The sequence below is a fragment of the Ascaphus truei genome, chromosome 1 (genome assembly GCF_040206685.1).
Source record: "Ascaphus truei isolate aAscTru1 chromosome 1, aAscTru1.hap1, whole genome shotgun sequence".
Taxonomy (NCBI): domain Eukaryota; kingdom Metazoa; phylum Chordata; class Amphibia; order Anura; family Ascaphidae; genus Ascaphus; species Ascaphus truei.
In genome coordinates this window covers 249,574,227-249,591,576 of record NC_134483.1, presented here as the reverse complement: position 1 = coordinate 249,591,576, position 17,350 = coordinate 249,574,227, and the positions used below count along the sequence as shown (strand labels likewise).

General features: G+C 41.7%; 1 protein-coding gene across 4 annotated transcripts in view; it reads right to left on the bottom strand.

Moving 5' to 3' along the window:
- FRMPD1 (FERM and PDZ domain containing 1) overlaps positions 1-17,350 on the bottom strand; it is a 418,583-nt gene that overhangs the window by 280,341 nt on the left and 120,892 nt on the right. The window contains exon 1 of one of the 4 annotated variants that reach the window (XM_075602804.1): positions 2,672-3,269. The exons of the other annotated variants lie outside the window; for them this stretch is intronic. The gene's annotated coding sequence lies outside the window, so the exon portion shown is untranslated. Of the gene's footprint in view, positions 1-2,671; positions 3,270-17,350 lie in introns of those variants that run through there. 4 annotated transcript variants of the gene reach the window in all.

The window sequence follows — 17,350 nt, the reverse complement described above, 5'->3', positions numbered from 1 at the left end:
CCACAGCACGGGGAAGTGACAGCACAGGACACATGCCCCGGTGCCCCCTACAGACACCACAGATATGTATCCCCCACCCCTCGGGTTCCCACATTAGACAACATGGAGAGCACTACTCCTCCCCATGACAACACAGCACGTGGCAGGAGAGGAGCGTTATGCACATAAAACAGCATCGAGCTGGCACCCAACCCCACCAACAAAGACTCAGGAACACACACGGGCACACACATCCACCATGCTGTCAAAATGGCCGGAATAACAGGCCAGGTTGCAAACGGCCCTGAGCAAGCAGAGAAGGGCATCTCGATGTCGTCTGCGCAGTTCAATAAATAATCAAGGGAGACGGGGGGCGCAACCAAAAAGTGTAATTGCAAAGGGAGGGCTCTGCTCAACAGTTTGAAAAGCACTGCTCCAATGTTTTTTTTTAAGCTTCAATGTTGTTTGGGAATACAAAACTATGCAACACATAAATAAAGAGATGGAATAAAATATAGAATTTAATACATGTTAGACCAAACTCTGGCTTATGCAGATGGAATAAGACTTAACATCTTCAGTGCGGCGGCCGCTTGCGGCACCAAAGGATTGATGCTGCGAGCGGTCCCATTGAGAAGCATGGACCCCCTGCGATCACGGCAGAAACTGTCCTCTGAGCCCCGCAGACTTTTGCTTGTTCGCCCATGACACTAGGGGCAGTAAGTCTTCCTACATCTGTACATATAGTTTATATCTCCACCACGCTACTGCCATGGGATTTATCTCATTCAATTGTGACACCTTACCAGACCAGCCCGCTGCACACTGTTTGCTCTGCATCTTGTAAATACTTGCCTATTCTAGGTACTAAAAACACTCACATATGCCTTTCCACAATGACCACACTGTTCTCCTAACTGAAAATTTAAGCTCTTTCCTTGGTTCTTTGTAAATTCTACAGGCACCTTGAATATGGTGGAATGGCATGTCCCGTTGTGTGGACTCTGCACAACAACAACAACAACTTTGCAACTGTGAGAACCTGATTTTCTAAATGCTGTGATTATTTGTACTCTTCCTATCTCCCAATAACTGGGAAGTCTCTCCTCCTGCATCCTACTATGCCCTCCCTATTGATTTTTCTGTTTACTGTTTCCTCACTCCTTTGTGAACGTCTCTGTTCTCTCCAACTTCCCTGTTCTGGAACCAAAGGGAGTATGCTGGGTAATATATGGTCAGACAGCTTTACTAGTTTCCTTTTACAAGCACCACAAGTTCTTATATTTTCTTCACTTTATTAAAAGGCAGCAGATAAAGTTACTTGTAGATGGTGTGGTGAGAGAGAGAGCTTGTCTACAATAATAGTGCTTGATAGTAAGGACAAAAAAAAGTAAAAACGATACTCTTACAAAGAGCTGTGGCATGAGTAGTGCTTGCTTAGCCTGCTAAGATTGAAAGAAAGCAAAATGGAGGATGTCTCACTGGAACAGAGCCTGGGCTAAGGAAACTGTGAATACAGGCAGGGGGTAATGGGACAGTTCACTATGCCAGGGGAATAACAGGGGTTATCATAGCAATATTATAGCAACCACTTCAGGAGGCTAAGAGATAGAGAAGAAACTAATGTATCATTTTCACCTGCACTGAGAATAATAACTGCAGGGAAAGTGGTACTACATAGGCCAGCAGGCAGAGCTGCAAAAAAGAGAAAAAAGGAACAGAACTATGATTCTTGTTCCATGACATTCCCCACTCCCCACTGCACCATTATTTATACACCTCTCTCCCAACAACTTCTTTACCCCTCAATATAAAACACCCACACAAATCCTTTATTCACACCCTCTATCTACTCCTCCCTGCTGCTGCGGACCTCCCCTAAACCTGAACTCAGACATACACACCTGATCTCACCCACGCCTCCCTGTCATCTCTTCCCCTGTAAATGGTTAACCTTCTGATTTAATACTGACCTTAAAACTCACCCCACAAATCAAGCATCCCAATAGCCTGCACTCATGGCTATTGTCCCACACCCACAGTCACTCCTACCACCCCTCACCTGCTGTCTGTAAGTCTCCCATCATACCACTTAGATTGTAACTCTTCGGGTCAGGGATTTCCTTTCCTATTGTCTGATTTTGCTGCGCTTATTGTATTATTATAATTCCCTGTACTGTATTCTTTGTGAACTGCTGAGTACACTTTTGGTGCTATATAAATAAAGACATACAATACAATACATTTCAAATGCAAACCCGAAGAAGGAACAAATGCACAGTATGACACACTAAGTGCTGCTTTTCAATAAGGCACTTTCAGATGAATGGGCAATGTATCTTGCTGTTCTGGAACGTGTCTTGTATGTGGATTAACACTGCTTTGTATATATGGTCCCCCCAAGATATTCCCAGATAGACTTCTTTGTAGCTTTGCACAACTAATATGAATCAGTTCACACTACTAGATCACAAACTTGCATGCAGGTGACCGCAGAGAGCAAAATCCTGTACCATCCAAGGAACCGTTTTCAATAGAATATTACTGCCAGCTGCCATTAAGATTATTCGTTTCCATGCAAAATTAGAACGTTCGTTTTTCAGGTAACGGCTAAATGACATGGGTTGACCTAAATTGTCACAAAGCGTAAACATGATAAAAAATGTTTCTCTTAAAATATTGTCTCACTTACCTGCTTCTTCCAAATGGCACATGGCTATAAGAAATACGATCCCACTGAACATATGGCACAACATCTACAAATCTCCCTAATAGGATTATAATCTATTTACATACACAATATTGCATCAACCACTTATCTGGATCATTGAGGATGGCCTAATTTCAAATGCTTGCTACCTCAGAGCTAGTTGCCCTTTTTATTACTTTTTCACCGAAATGAGGCCCTGTGATTTGCTTTGCTCCTTTGACCAGGTATTTCACAACCATAAATGCAGTTCATTTTCATTTAAATTAAGCTCAAGCCGCTCCAGATGAAAGGTTGTGTGAGCACTGGGCAATGTTAGCTTGCTATGGCTTTCCTTCTTTCCACTTAATTACATGGAATATTTAATGTCATCTTATCAAAGGAAGAAATCCGGAACAATGGACCTGAATTATTGTCCCACTTCTGTTTTTTTCATGACAATCAATTAAAAATCTAATTTCTTATGCAGTGAAGTATTCCACAAAAATATATATGGGCAATTAACAAAGTGCACATTATCCTCGCTGTAGTGTCTGCAAATCTGCTAATTATATTTTTTTTTTTACTATTCCAACTGGCTAAATTAATGTATTTTTAATTATTATAGCTGTAATAATAGTATAGTTTAATAGTATAGAAACAGATAAACCACCTGTTTTTCATTAAGCTGCAATAGTGGCAATTAGGGCATTATCGCACGGAAACCCACATTGACATCAATAGGAGTTTCTGTGCGATAGTGCCTCGATTGGCACTATTGCAGTGTAATGTTTAACCCTCTGTGTATACTATTATAGTACAAAAGGGCCCCGATGCTACATCCAACTTGACATATCATTTAGTACATTAATAGAGTAGTGTACAGTATGTATTTTATCTATATTCTTTCTTCATAAATATTGGTAATTTAGTTAAATACTTTGGCCAAAATATTTTAAGCCTACGACCACGTCATGGTAGACCCATTTCATAGATCCTACAGTACCAATATTATACTCTTATGTATTTCTTCTACTATATAGAGAGGAGAAGAAACAAATACTATTATAGTAGTCATCCCCCTAATATAGTAGTTAACCCCCATAGTGTGTATTTATATATATATATATATATATATAAATATATATATATATGTAGCCAGGTCCCCCTCTTACCTCCAGGCTGCGCGAGGGGGACAGCTTCGTGGGGAAGATTGCGACTGTGTGCGGGTGCCATCGGGGGGGCGATCGGGTCTCCGGAGCTCCGCGATGGTACCTAATAGAGGGCTCCACCATCTTTAAGTCTGTCGGGCATGGCATTGAAGCTCGCGCATGCACAGTGCGAGCTAATGGGGTGGCCATTAAGATTAGGCCTAGTGAGGGGACTACAAGTCCCAGCAGCCTCATGGGCTGCTAGACGTGTTGCAGGTGGACCAATAGGGCTACTGGAACTGCAGAGGAGACAAGGAGATACAGTTGGTGCGCTGAGACACCACGCCAGTCGGGACCAGGACAGAGAGGGTGAAGGTAATGTCCAGGGAGCAGTGCTCCCCTGGACTAGGCCAGATTTCCCCCAGGTCCAAGATAGATCCCCTGACTCACTGTAGATGGTGTATGCTGCAGGAAAGGCCTTAGATAGGGACCCTTACCCAGTAGGGTATCAGTGAGAGACCTTAGCAGCAGGACATTGCATATGAAGGTGAAGTGCGGCCTGAAGTCTGTGAGCAGAGTAAGGTCACATTATCAGAGACTATTTTAAAGGGGCACAATCCAGCTGGAGGCCCCTCAGAGTCATCCATCTATGGATCAACACAGTATAGGAACTGGTAGATTGCAGTGCAGAAACACGTCGCGGATCAACTGAGTTCTTTGCTTATTGACCTGGTCTGGACTGAGACCAGGGAGGAATTCCCGTGCACCAACGGCCCAACACACTATGGGAAGCGCTATCCCACATATGCTCTTTGGGGAGGGACTAGTCTGTGGGCACTAAGGGGTTAAGTGCCCAGGCACTCCAGTATTTGGGAGTTCAACCGGGAGGTGTTATTGTATGGGTGCGGCCTTGCATGGCCGTGTTATGCTTGTAGTGTATTACATGTGTTTAGTAAATACTGTTATAATATACCTGCATGTAATTACTGTGTATATTGGTTGCAGTGAGGGGCTCCTCCCACTATGCTGGGATCCCTCGCCGGTGGAGGCGCTGCACAGAGACGATAATCAAACCCCAGGCTCCCAGTGGCAGACAGGTGACAGCAGCACTGGTAGTCTTTTTATATTATAAAAATGTACAGGCTAATAACTATCTATCAGCTAAAAGTCATCATAATACAATGTGGATAAAAAAACATCACAAAAGGCCAATTTATTCGTTTGAAACGAAATAATAATTATGACAATTTCATTTCTCAAGCAATAGACTTGAAATCTAAGTTCCTAGATAGAGGATCAACTTTTAGACACAAGTATTACACAGTTGCAACAAATGAACAGGCAGGATTTGCTGATATATAAAAAGAAAGAGAGTAACATAACAGATCATGTACCATTTATAACTAAATATAATCAGATGAAACCAGGCATACGTAAAACATTTAAGAAATATTGGCCAATACTTAGAAGAGATAAAGAATTGGCTCAAATTCTTCCGGAAAGGCCTAAGATTATGTAGCCAGGTGCCCTCTGGCTCCCCGGTCATTCCGGTCCCTCTCCCTTACCTCCACCAGGGTGGGGGTTGCTGCGGGGCTCCCGGCGGCGACAAAGGCAGGGAGCCGCCATCATATCTTATATATGTAATTCAGTATAAGGGTTTAATCAATACAGGGGTATTAGTCTTTCAGTCACCCTGAGAGGAAAGGAAAAAAATGAAGACAAAAATGGTATGATTCTATAATTGTTTAGTGATTATATTCAACAATTTGTTTGGAATAACATTCAAGTGGTAGTAAAGTAGTTACATTTGTTTTATATAGATAAGACATAGGGTATTAACTTATGAATATGAATGTATTGCAATGAATTTAATACAACTGTCATATATAATATGTTTTTTAAAAAGGTTTAAATATGTGAATTAATTTGATAATTCTGTGTAATGTTATGAATAATCAGAGGTTTGGATCATCAGCTCCACAATTGTGACGTTCCTAATGAGTGAATAAACATATGTGACATTGATTCTTGAATCCCAGCAAAGAAAATAGACCGAAGTGATGTCTTTACTAATTAGATATAATTGGAAGCATATCAGTATATATATATATATATATATATATATATATATATATATATATATACTGCACCGACACACTTTATTCGAGCAAATACCCGGTATGTACCTGGCTGATACCTGGAATGCGCCGCTCCTCACCTCTGACAAGCCCCGTTGCATTTGCCTTCCCAGCCTGGGTTCATGCCTGGCTGATGGGCGGCTGATCTGTTAAATGATAATGATTAGGATTTAATAGGCTGCAATGCTTCGCGTGTCTACCAGATGGCATAAATTCATGAATTGTAATGCAGTATATATATATATACTGTGCAGTATTGCAGCCAGCAGGAATAAAATGCTTCAATCCCTGCTTGGAAAATACCTCAATGCACTCGGGCAGAAAACAGTCACAAACCTCAATACACCCGGGTATACCCGAATTCGTGGGACTAGCCAAGCTCGAATAAAGTGTGTCGCCAGTGTACAGTGGTTGACAAATCACCAAAAAATCTACTCGCCACACAAAAAAGTCTACTCGCCACCTAGTACCAAACGTGTGCTGCTTGGGCCAATATTTACTCGCCCGGGGGTTAAATCCACTCGCCCGGGGCGAGCAAATGTATAGGTTTGTCGAACACTGTATATATATATATATATATATATATATATATATATATATATATATATACACACAAAGTATCAAATTACGATTATGATTGAACTGAGATTCATCTGGTGAAATTGGAGCTAATGTCACATTTGATTTGTATTCATAATTTAGAGCATAGTTACGTTTTTAGACAAGTCAGAGGTTTAGGATGTAAGGTTTGTAGTTAAGAATGTATTTATTGCCAATTATCACACATGTTATCTCTTATATTGATCATTGGGACTATTTAAGATACCATAGAGAGTTAAGTTTCATACAGCATGCCCCTGAGGAAGCGGAGTGATCCATGAAATGCGTAGGGCGGAGCGTACACATCCTGAGACCAGAGCGTACGAGCGTGCAGATACATGCACTTTATCCCCTGAGAGAAAGTCACGTGAGATCCCTGCTAACAGACCCAGAATAAGCCTCCTAGTAGCATCTCTCGCGAGAACGCGAATGTGAGTCGCTCCTGGGTCAGCAGGGCATGTGACGTCCGTAGGAGAGGAGGGGAGCAGAGCGGACATTTTGGCAACCGGAGGATCACGCGCGCACACCAGCTGGTCTGAGTGGATCACAGATGAGACTCTGAACACACTTGCCAGAGACTGCAAACAGCTACTCCCTGTGAAAGATACCATTACGTGCCTATATCCTACCTAACTCTCGTAAGTAGGATTCTAATTTGTCGCCTGGCGAGAGGAGGGAATTACGATCATGCTACATGTTTTAAATATATTAAATGTACTTTTTTCACTTACCTTTTCTGACTGTTGTCCTACCTCTGAAATGTACTTGTCCATTCCAATTAGGTTGTTCATAGATTATTTAAGCAATATCACACTATGTTGTTGTGTTTTTTCTTCTCTTTCCACATATGCTGAGCTTCATCTGGATCCAGCTTTCCTTAACATTGGACATTGGTTCTAAGGACACTTTTGCACGGTCATGTTTATCTTGATATTAGTTATTGGTATCATATTGTTTATAATACTGTCACTGTTAGGCGCCGCACAGTTTTGTTTTTTCACATGTCTATATCCAACCGGGGTGGTTGAATTCACCGATTGGCAGACGCTGATGGGCACTGTAATATTATATTTAAGTGTCAATATACATTAAGTCACTTTATTTACTTTGTGAATAGCGCAGCACAATTTTCTGTTCGTTTCTAGGGGGAAAGAGGGCTACATTTGGAGTCGCTGCTAAGATTCAGATCTGGGGTGACCGAACTTAGCTACTAAATTATGTTGTCTCCCTTACCAATACCTTCCCACCAGGAAGCTACAGCCTACACTGCTCTAATGGACAAACTATGCTGAAGCAGAGGGCTATTGCTGTTCTAGTCACCCTAAGGCGGGTAGTCGGGATGCCTGAAGGGGATGCTCTTGTTAACTTAGTCCCAGGGGCCTCTGGAGAGGGTCTGCGATGCTGGCAGCCAAGAAATGGCGACGCCCAGTACTGTTAGATGGGGTCTTAGGAGGGGTGCCTGGATGTACTCAGGTGCTTGAACCTCTGCTGGAGGAGCCACTGCAGTGCTACTAGCCGTGGGTGCACAGGGAGCCACAGGTCTTGAAACCGGGCGATGCTCAAAATGGAGGTTCCCTCGTCCGGGAATGCTAACTGTGAGTCATACCTAAGATGGCATCTCCTGGCAAGTCTGGAGAGTGCACGTGCTGCTTGCAACCAGGCTGCACGAAAACGTTTTGCAGAAATTTGTCCGGGTCTGGCGCGAAAACCAGAGCCCCACCCCCACGATGTGAGTGGCTCAACACTGAGCCAGAGCTACTCCTTGCTACTATGTGCCCCTCCTCTGAACTCCATCAGAGGGAGGAGGCACAGTGAGCCTCAATCAGCGACTTCTATCCACAATAAGGGAGGTACAGGATGCAACGAACCGCACCCTCAGTTCTATGGAGTTTGGCGAGCGGAAAGAGTGTACGTACCATTTCTTTTGTGCCCGTGCTTACAAAAAGACATGAATATGTCTGGTGGTATGGACTTTGATCCCTATCAGTGACCAAGAGGGGTCCTGGTGGTGAAGATAGAGGGAAAAAAGTACAGCATGTGCCTATGTCCCAAGTTTGATTTCCCGGTGGCGAATTGACCTGGGGAGCCAAGTGTGCTTGCTGCGGAGCACAGTTCCTGAAACCCACAATGCTGCGGCCTATGGAATTCGCAGAGAAGATGCGACTGACCCCTCTACCTGGGCGGTCGATACTGCTGCTATTCAATCTACATCAACTATGGAGGCTTCAGAGGGCCTGTGCGCCCTAACAGACGTTACAGGGGGTCCGTGCATCCCAGTTCCAGAGCCGGAACCTCAGATGTCAGAATCACGGGGTAAGGTGACTACCCAGAGAGAGTTAGGAGCGCTTCCACTAGTGGCGCAGAGGCGGGATTGCTTTCTACCGATAGCCACCTGTGAATGCGTGGTGCCCCGACGCCGTTCCCCTGCAGAGGTGCCCCTACCCTCATCATCTTCTACTGACGAGAGTAGCCAATGACCCGTGGTGATGTGCCAACCGGCGGACCACCATCGTGAAGCTGAGTACAAAGAACCACCTACCTTTAAAGTGGTGCGGCAGAGTCCAGAGACCACCACATGGCGAGCGCTGGTGCGCCCAGAACAGCGGAGAAGTCCCGCGGCCATGCGGTGCCCAGTGCAGTGGAGGCGGTACCTGACAGCGTTCCAGTCGACCTGACAACTATCATGAGCCAGCGGAGCGGTGAGGCACACCACCTTACTCCAGGTAGGCAGCAACTAAGGTATCCAGTGAGGAGGACCGTCAAGCACTTCAAGCACCAAAAGCAGATGATGTACTTCTGGTACGGGACCTGGATCTGCACCGATCTCCCGATGTCTCCAGAGGACGTCACTTCTGAGGCGACTGCCGGAGTGGACCGGAACTGTGCTGTGGCCGCTCTGGTAAGTACTTCCTTCTCCAGGCGCAAAATGGAGGGCTCTATTCACAAGTTTGTGGACCGAGGAAAATGCCGGGCCTTCCTGTCTACCGCATACGTGATGCGGATGGCAGGGTAAAGGTCTGGCACAGAAACCACTTGTTGCCCACCCCACAAGTGGGAGAAAGTGACCTAGAACAAGAGACTGTTGTAACTGACAATGAGCCTGAAGATTCTGCAGAGACTCCAGCTTCAGTAACTGAGACTACTCAAGCAGAACGTTTGTTCAACCAAGTTCACCCTCTATGAGAGAGTCGAGGCCTAAAGCCTACGATAGCCTCTCCCACGACGAAGACATCGAGACAGAGACTCGCAGGAGTCAGCGAGTAAAATGCCCTCCCACTAGAGTGGCATATGATTCGCTAGGGGCACCTCATCATGAGTCTCAGCAGCAGCTAAAAATAAGCTAGCCCCTGTGATAAACATGTTCATTGAAATATACAATATTGTTTAGAGTTAGTATTCGTTAAGTTATATAACATGTACTGCATTTTTATTATATAACTTCTCTGTGTTACGTTGTTAACAAGCGGGGATGTTGGAGTCTTCACCGGGGGGGGGGGAGGATGTCGCCAGGTCCCACTCTTATCTCCGGCTATGCAAGGGGGATGGCTCTGTGGGGAAGATTTTGGCTGTGTGCGGTTGCAATCAGGGGGGCCGGAGCTCCGCTGTGGTACCTAATAGGGGGCGCCGCCATCTTTAAGTCCGTGGCGCATGTACATTGAAGCTCGCGCATGCGCAGTGTGAGATAGTGACCATTAGTAATAGGTCTAGTGAGGGGACTACAAGTCCCAGCAGCCTCATGGGCTGTTAGACATGTGTTGCAAGAGGACCAATAGGGCTGCTGGAACCGGGGAGGAGACAAGGAGATACATTTGGCACGCTGAGACACCATGCCAGTCGGGACCAGGACAGAGAGTGTGAAGGTAATGCCCAGATCCAAGATAGATCCCCGACTCACTGTAGATGGCGTATGCTGCAGGGAAAGGCCTAAAATAGGGACCCTTCCCCAGTAGGGTATCAGTGAGAGACCTCAGCAGCAGGACATTGCATCTGAAGTTGAAGTGCTGCCTGAAGTCTGTGAGCAGAGTAAGGTCACATTATCAGAGACTATTGTAAAGGGGTGCAATCCAGCTGGAGGCCCCTCCAGAGGCACCCACCTACGGATCAACACAGTAGAGGAACCAGAAGATTGCAGAGCAGAACCACATTGTGGATCCACTGAGTTCTTTGCTTATTGACCTGGTCTGGACAGAGACCAGGGATGTATTATTCACGTGCACCAACGGCCCAACACACTATGGGAAGCGCTATCCCACACATGCTCTTTGGGGAGGGACAAATCTGTGGGCACTAAGGGGTTAAGTGCCTAGCCACTCCAGTATTGGGGGTTCAACTGGGAAGTTTTATTGTGTGGGTGCGGTCCTGCATGGCCGTGTTATGCTTGTAGTGTATTACATGTGTTTAGTAAATACTGTTATTAATATACTATTATTAATATACCTGCGTGTAATTACTGTGTATATTGGTTCCGGTGAGGGGCTCCTCCCACTACGCTGGGATCCTTCACCGGTGGAAGCGCTGCACCGAGACGATAATCATACCCCAGGCTCCCAGTGGCAGAGGCTCAGACCTTCTGGTAGCCAAACAGGTGACAGCAGCACTGGTAGTCTTTTTATTTATTGGTAAAGAGGGCTACATATATATACAGTTAGGTCCGGAAATTATTGGACACTGATACAAGTTTTGTTATTTCGGCTGTGTACCAAAATAAATTCAAGTTACAGTTAAAAAATGAATATGGGATTAAAGTGCAGTCTATCAGTTTTAATTTGGGGGTCTTCACATCCAAATTGGAGGAAGGTTTTAAGAATTATATCGCTTTAATATATAGCCCCCACTTTTTCAAGGGACCAAAAGTAATTGGACAATTGACTCAAAAGCTGTTTCATGGACAGGTGTGGGCTATTCCTTCGTTATTTCATCATCAGTAGGTAAAAGGTCGGAAGTTGATTCCAGGTGTGGCATTCCCATTTGGAAGCTGTTGCTGTGAACCCACAACCTGCGGTCAAAGGAGCTCTCAATGCAAGTGAAACAGGGTATACTTAGGCTGCAAAAAAAGAAAATCCATCAGGGAGAAAGCAGGAACATTAGTAGTGGCCAAATCAACAGTTTGGTACATTCTGAGAAAAAAAGAACGTACTGGTGAGCTCTGCAACACAAAAAGGTCCACGGAAGACAACGGTGGTGGATGATCGTAGGATCCTTTCCATGGTAAAGAAAAACCCCTTCACAACATTCAGTCAAGTGAAGAACACTCTCCAGGAGGTAGGCATATCATTATCCAAGTCTACCATAATGAGAATACTTCACGAGTGCAAATACAGAGGGTTCACCACAAGGTGCAAACCATTCATAAGCCTCAAGAATAGAAAGGCCAGATTAGACTTTGCCAAACAATATCTAAAAAAGCCAGCCCAGTTCTGGAACAGCATTCTTTGGACAGATGTAACGAAGATCAACCTGTATGATGGGAAGAAAAAAGTATGGAGAAAGCTTGGAACAGCTCATGATCTGAAGCATACCACATCATCTGTAAAACACAGTGGAGGCAGTATGATGAAATGGGCATGCATGGCTTACAATGGCATTTGGTCACTAGTGTTTATTGATCATGTGTCAGAAGCAGCCGGATGAATTCTGACGTGTATAGGGATATATTGTCTGCTCAGATTCAGCCAAATTCAGCGAAGTTGATTGGACGACGCTTCACTTTACAGATGGACAATGACTCAAAACATACTGCGAAAGCAACCTAGGAGTTTTTTAAGGCAGAGAAGTGGAATATTCTGCAATGGCCGAGTCAATCAACTGATCTCAACCCGATCGAGCATGCATTTCACTTGCTGAAGACAAAACTTAAGGCAGAAAGACCCACGAACAAACAACAACTGAAGACAGCTGCAGTAAAGGCCTGGCAAAGCATCACAAAGGAGGAAACCCAGCGTTTGGTGATGTCCATGCATTCCAGACTTCAAGCAGTCATTGCCTGCAAGGGATTCTCGACAAAGTATTAAAAATGAACATTTTATTTATGATTGTGTTAATTTGTCCAATTACGTTTGAGCCCCTGAAATAAGGGGACTGTGTATGAAAATGGTTGCAATTCCTAAACGTTTCATACGATATTTTTGTTCAACTCCTTGAATTAAAGCTGAAAGTCTGCACTTCTATTTTATCTCAGTTGAAAATTGTGTCAGTGTCCAATTATTTCCGGACCTAACTGTGAATATATATATATATATATATATATATATATATATATATATATATATATATATATATATATATATATATATATATGGTGAAGATGACCTAGGCGCAGATGGGAAGAAACAGGAAAGTGAGGGAATCAAAATTAATCCACACTAAATTTGAAAAACAATGATGTACTTTAGTAGATAGGGATCTCTGAACATATGAACTAGTCACTGTATCCAATTGGATCTATTGAAAAGTGTAGCTGCATTCGTTGAACCTGTTGATTAATTCACTATCAATTGGAATTTTAAGATGGTATAATCAGTGCAATACTTGGATAGGTTGTAGTCTTCTTAGAAATTAAATTTATTATAAAAACTTCCTTAAGTACAAAATAAAACAACAATAATAATATGAGAGAGAATTACACTATGTAGATTGAATAGTGATAATGTCCCAATATTAATCCAAGTCTTTAAAAATACTTTATGCCTCCTTGGGCGTAGTTCCTATAGCATAAGATAATGGTCACACAGAAAAAACAATCGTAGTAGTTCTCCTTACCCTCCGTGATGGTCGTCTGGGTGGTGGGTTTGTGTAATATATCTGATTGTTGGCAGTGTGGAATACTGTTGGAGAGAGGGAGAGGGAGGGGGAGGGAGGGGGGAGAAGGAAGGGGCTAGCCTGCTTCTTCTTCCTATTACTCCGTCGATTCACTCACCCCTCTTCAATATAGCCGTATATCAGGGTTTTCTGCGTCTCCAGACGCACTGCTACCCTCTACCTCAATCTCCTCCTCTGTAGCCGAATTGGGAATCAATACATCCAGCGTCTCCGGACGCACGGCTTGTCTCCACCACACTCACCGCTTCCGCATCACGTGGGGGAGCCTCTTCACGTCTTGCGCGACGTTCAACTTAGAAACTGCACCGTCTACAATCCGATCGATACTGCAATATGTTTCAGCCTAGCCTGCTGTGGAACAGACCTAGGACAGGGGGACAATCCTCTCGAATAGTGTTCCTCTCTCAGATAGTTAACCCTTTGCGTTTCAACATAAATGTCTTCGTCAGGGGTTCAATGAAAGACTGACTATCCCTACCTTATATAGACACCTCCTCTTTAGTTCTAATTACCAACATGTGTTGGTATTAAGCACTCCTTATCACATATTAAACATAGACATTATTATACATTATTTAATTCAGATAAGATAATAAAAACTATACAGCTGATTTAATTCACATTGATATCATTATTTTAGATATTACAAAATAATGGACTCATCATTAGACCATATTATACCATATTAATTGGACCATAGCGTAATCTATGGAAACCTGTAATTATCTCTGAGACAATAGAGATATATACATTAAACTGGAGACCCCTTATAAATACTAAATTTACAGGTAGTGTATCATAACCTCATTTTATTATTATGAACAGAATCAACATCTAAGGAATTCAGAATTTAATTTAATTTATTCTAATAAGATCTATTTGTTAATATAGGGTATGCCTACCTAATTATTTAAACATATTTTACTAAATACAAGTAGAGATATCTATTTAAACAATAACATCGTTGCTCACTTAATTAAATTTAGGATTTTTACATATTCTTCATCTTTTAATTTAGTTTGGGATTTTACAGATTCATAAGGTAAACCATTCAATATTCAGCACCTAATAATCATCAAATTCATTTTAGAGACAGTCGTGATTCATACATAAGATTACATCTTATTATTTAGGTAGACATTAGTACGGCGAGTTGTATATCTGAATTTTTAGGAAACAAATACCAATTATAAAGAGACTATATTGACTCAAAAGCTAACAATGTTTACACCATCAATTATAGATTGTTATAATCATCAAGAATATTATTTCCACAATTCTGCTAAAAGTTATTCGGTATATATATTTAATCAGTGTGGGTTATAGATTTGGCGTTAAATAGTGACACCAATCCTTAGACTCAAAAAAGGGTTAATTAGGTGTGATAACTGAAAGATGCACATCATAGTTATCACAAGCTAGCAAATACACAGACATAAATGGATATCGAGCGAGGAACTTGTTCATACAATAAACATGTGGCCAAAGTGTATGGTCGGCATATCAACACTTTGAAAAGAACTGATTCGTACAATATAAAAAAATAAAAAAAATAGCAAATATATTCAGACATTAATATAGTACATTAACCCTGGTTTAGAAAAAATGAAAAAGTAACTGGTTTACACAATAGAGTAGCTATGTTATATGATGGAAACCACCCAACATTGGGCTATATTCCTTAAGGGATATTGATATAATATATTCACCCTGGCATAGAAAAGATGACTAATTCGCACAATTGAAACTGCCCAACATTGGGCTATATCCATTAGAAAGGAAATGTTTACCAGAGATGACAAATCACAGTTATACAATGTTCAAGACAGTAGTTAGGGACTTATTGGTTAAAAGGGTCACAATCAGCAGAACTAATCTCTAAGGAAGGAACCAAGATCTATGTCTATATTTAACCCATTTGGGGTTAAGGTCTTAATCCAATATGTTTCTCGTTTTGAGATTTGATTGACCTTATTGTACTGTATTAATGTCTGAATATATTTGCTATTTTTTTTGTATTTTTTTATATTGTACGAATCAGTTCTTTTCAAAGTGTTGATATGCCGACCATACACTTTGGCCACATGTTTATTGTATGAACAAGTTCCTCGCTCGATATCCATTTATGTCTGTGTATTTGCTAGCTTGTGATAACTATGATGTGCATCTTTCAGTTATCACACCTAATTAACCCTTTTTTTAGTCTAAGGATTGGTGTCACTATTTAACGCCAAATCTATAACCCACACTGATTAAATATATATACCGAATAACTTTTAGCAGAATTGTGGAAATAATATTCTTGATGATTATAACAATCTATAATTGATGGTGTAAAAATTGTTAGCTTTTGAGTCAATATAGTCTCTTTATAATTGGTATTTGTTTCCTAAAAATTCAGATATACAACTCGCCGTACTAATGTCTACCTAAATAATAAGATGTAATCTTATGTATGAATCACGACTGTCTCTAAAATGAATTTGATGATTATTAGGTGCTGAATATTGAATGGTTTACCTTATGAATCTGTAAAATCCCAAACTAAATTAAAAGATGAAGAATATGTAAAAATCCTAAATTTAATTAAGTGAGCAACGATGTTATTGTTTAAATAGATATCTCTACTTGTATTTTGTAAAATATGTTTAAATAATTAGGTAGGTATACCCTATATTAACAAATAGATCTTATTAGAATAAATTAAATTAAATTCTGAATTCCTTAGATGTTGATACTGTTAATAATAATAAAATGAGGTTATGATACACTACCTGTAAATTTAGTATTTATAAGGGATCTCCAGTTTAATGTATATATCTCTATTGTCTCAGAGATAATTACAGGTTTCCATAGATTACGCTATGGTCCAATTAATATGGTATAATATGGTCTAATGATGAGAGTCCATTATTTTGTAATATCTAAAATAATTATATCAATGTGAATTAAATCAGCTGTATAGTTTTTATTATCTTATCTGAATGAAATAATGTATAATAATGTCTATGTTTAATATGTAATAAGGAGTGCTTAATACCAACACATGTTGGTAATTAGAACTAAAGAGGAGGTGCCTATATAAGGTAGGTATAGTCAGTCTTTCATTGAACCCCTGACGAAGCCATTTATGTTGAAACGCGTAGGGTTAACTATCTGAGGGAGGAACACTATTCGAGAGGATTGTCCCCCTGTCCTAGGTCTGTTCCACAGCAGGCTAGGCTGAAACATATTGCAGTATCGATCGGATTGTAGACGGTGCAGTTTCTAAGTTGAACGTCACGCGAGACGTGAAGAGGCTCCCCCACGTGATGCGGAAGCACTGATTGTGGTGGAGACAAGCCGTGCATCCAGAGACGCTGGAGGTATTGATTCCCAGTTCGGCTACAGAGGAGGAGATTGAGGTAGAGGGTAGCAGTGCGTCTGGAGACGCGGAAAACACTGATATACGGATATATTGAAGAGGGGTGAGTGAATCAGTGGAGTAATAGGAAGAAGAGGCAAGCTAGCCCCTTCCTTCTCCCCCCTTCCTCCCCCTCCCTCTCTCCAACAGTATTCCACACTGCCAACAAACAGATATATTACACAAACCCACCACCCAGACGACCATCACGGAGGGTAAGGAGAACTACTACGATTGTTTTTTCTGTGTGACCATTATCTTATGCTATAGGAACTACGCCCAAGGAGGCATAAAGTCTTTTTGGATTAATATTGGGACATTATCACTATTCAATCTACATAGTGTAATTCTCTCTCATATTATTATTGTTGTTTTATTTTGTACTTAAGGAAGTTTTTATAATAAATTTAATTTCTAAGAAGACTACAACCTATCCAAGTATTGCACTGATTATACCATCTTAAAATTCCAATTGATAGTGAATTAATCAACAGGTTCAATGAATGCAGCTACACTTTTCAATAGATCCAATTGGATACAGTGACTAGTTCATATGTTCAGAGATCCCTATCTA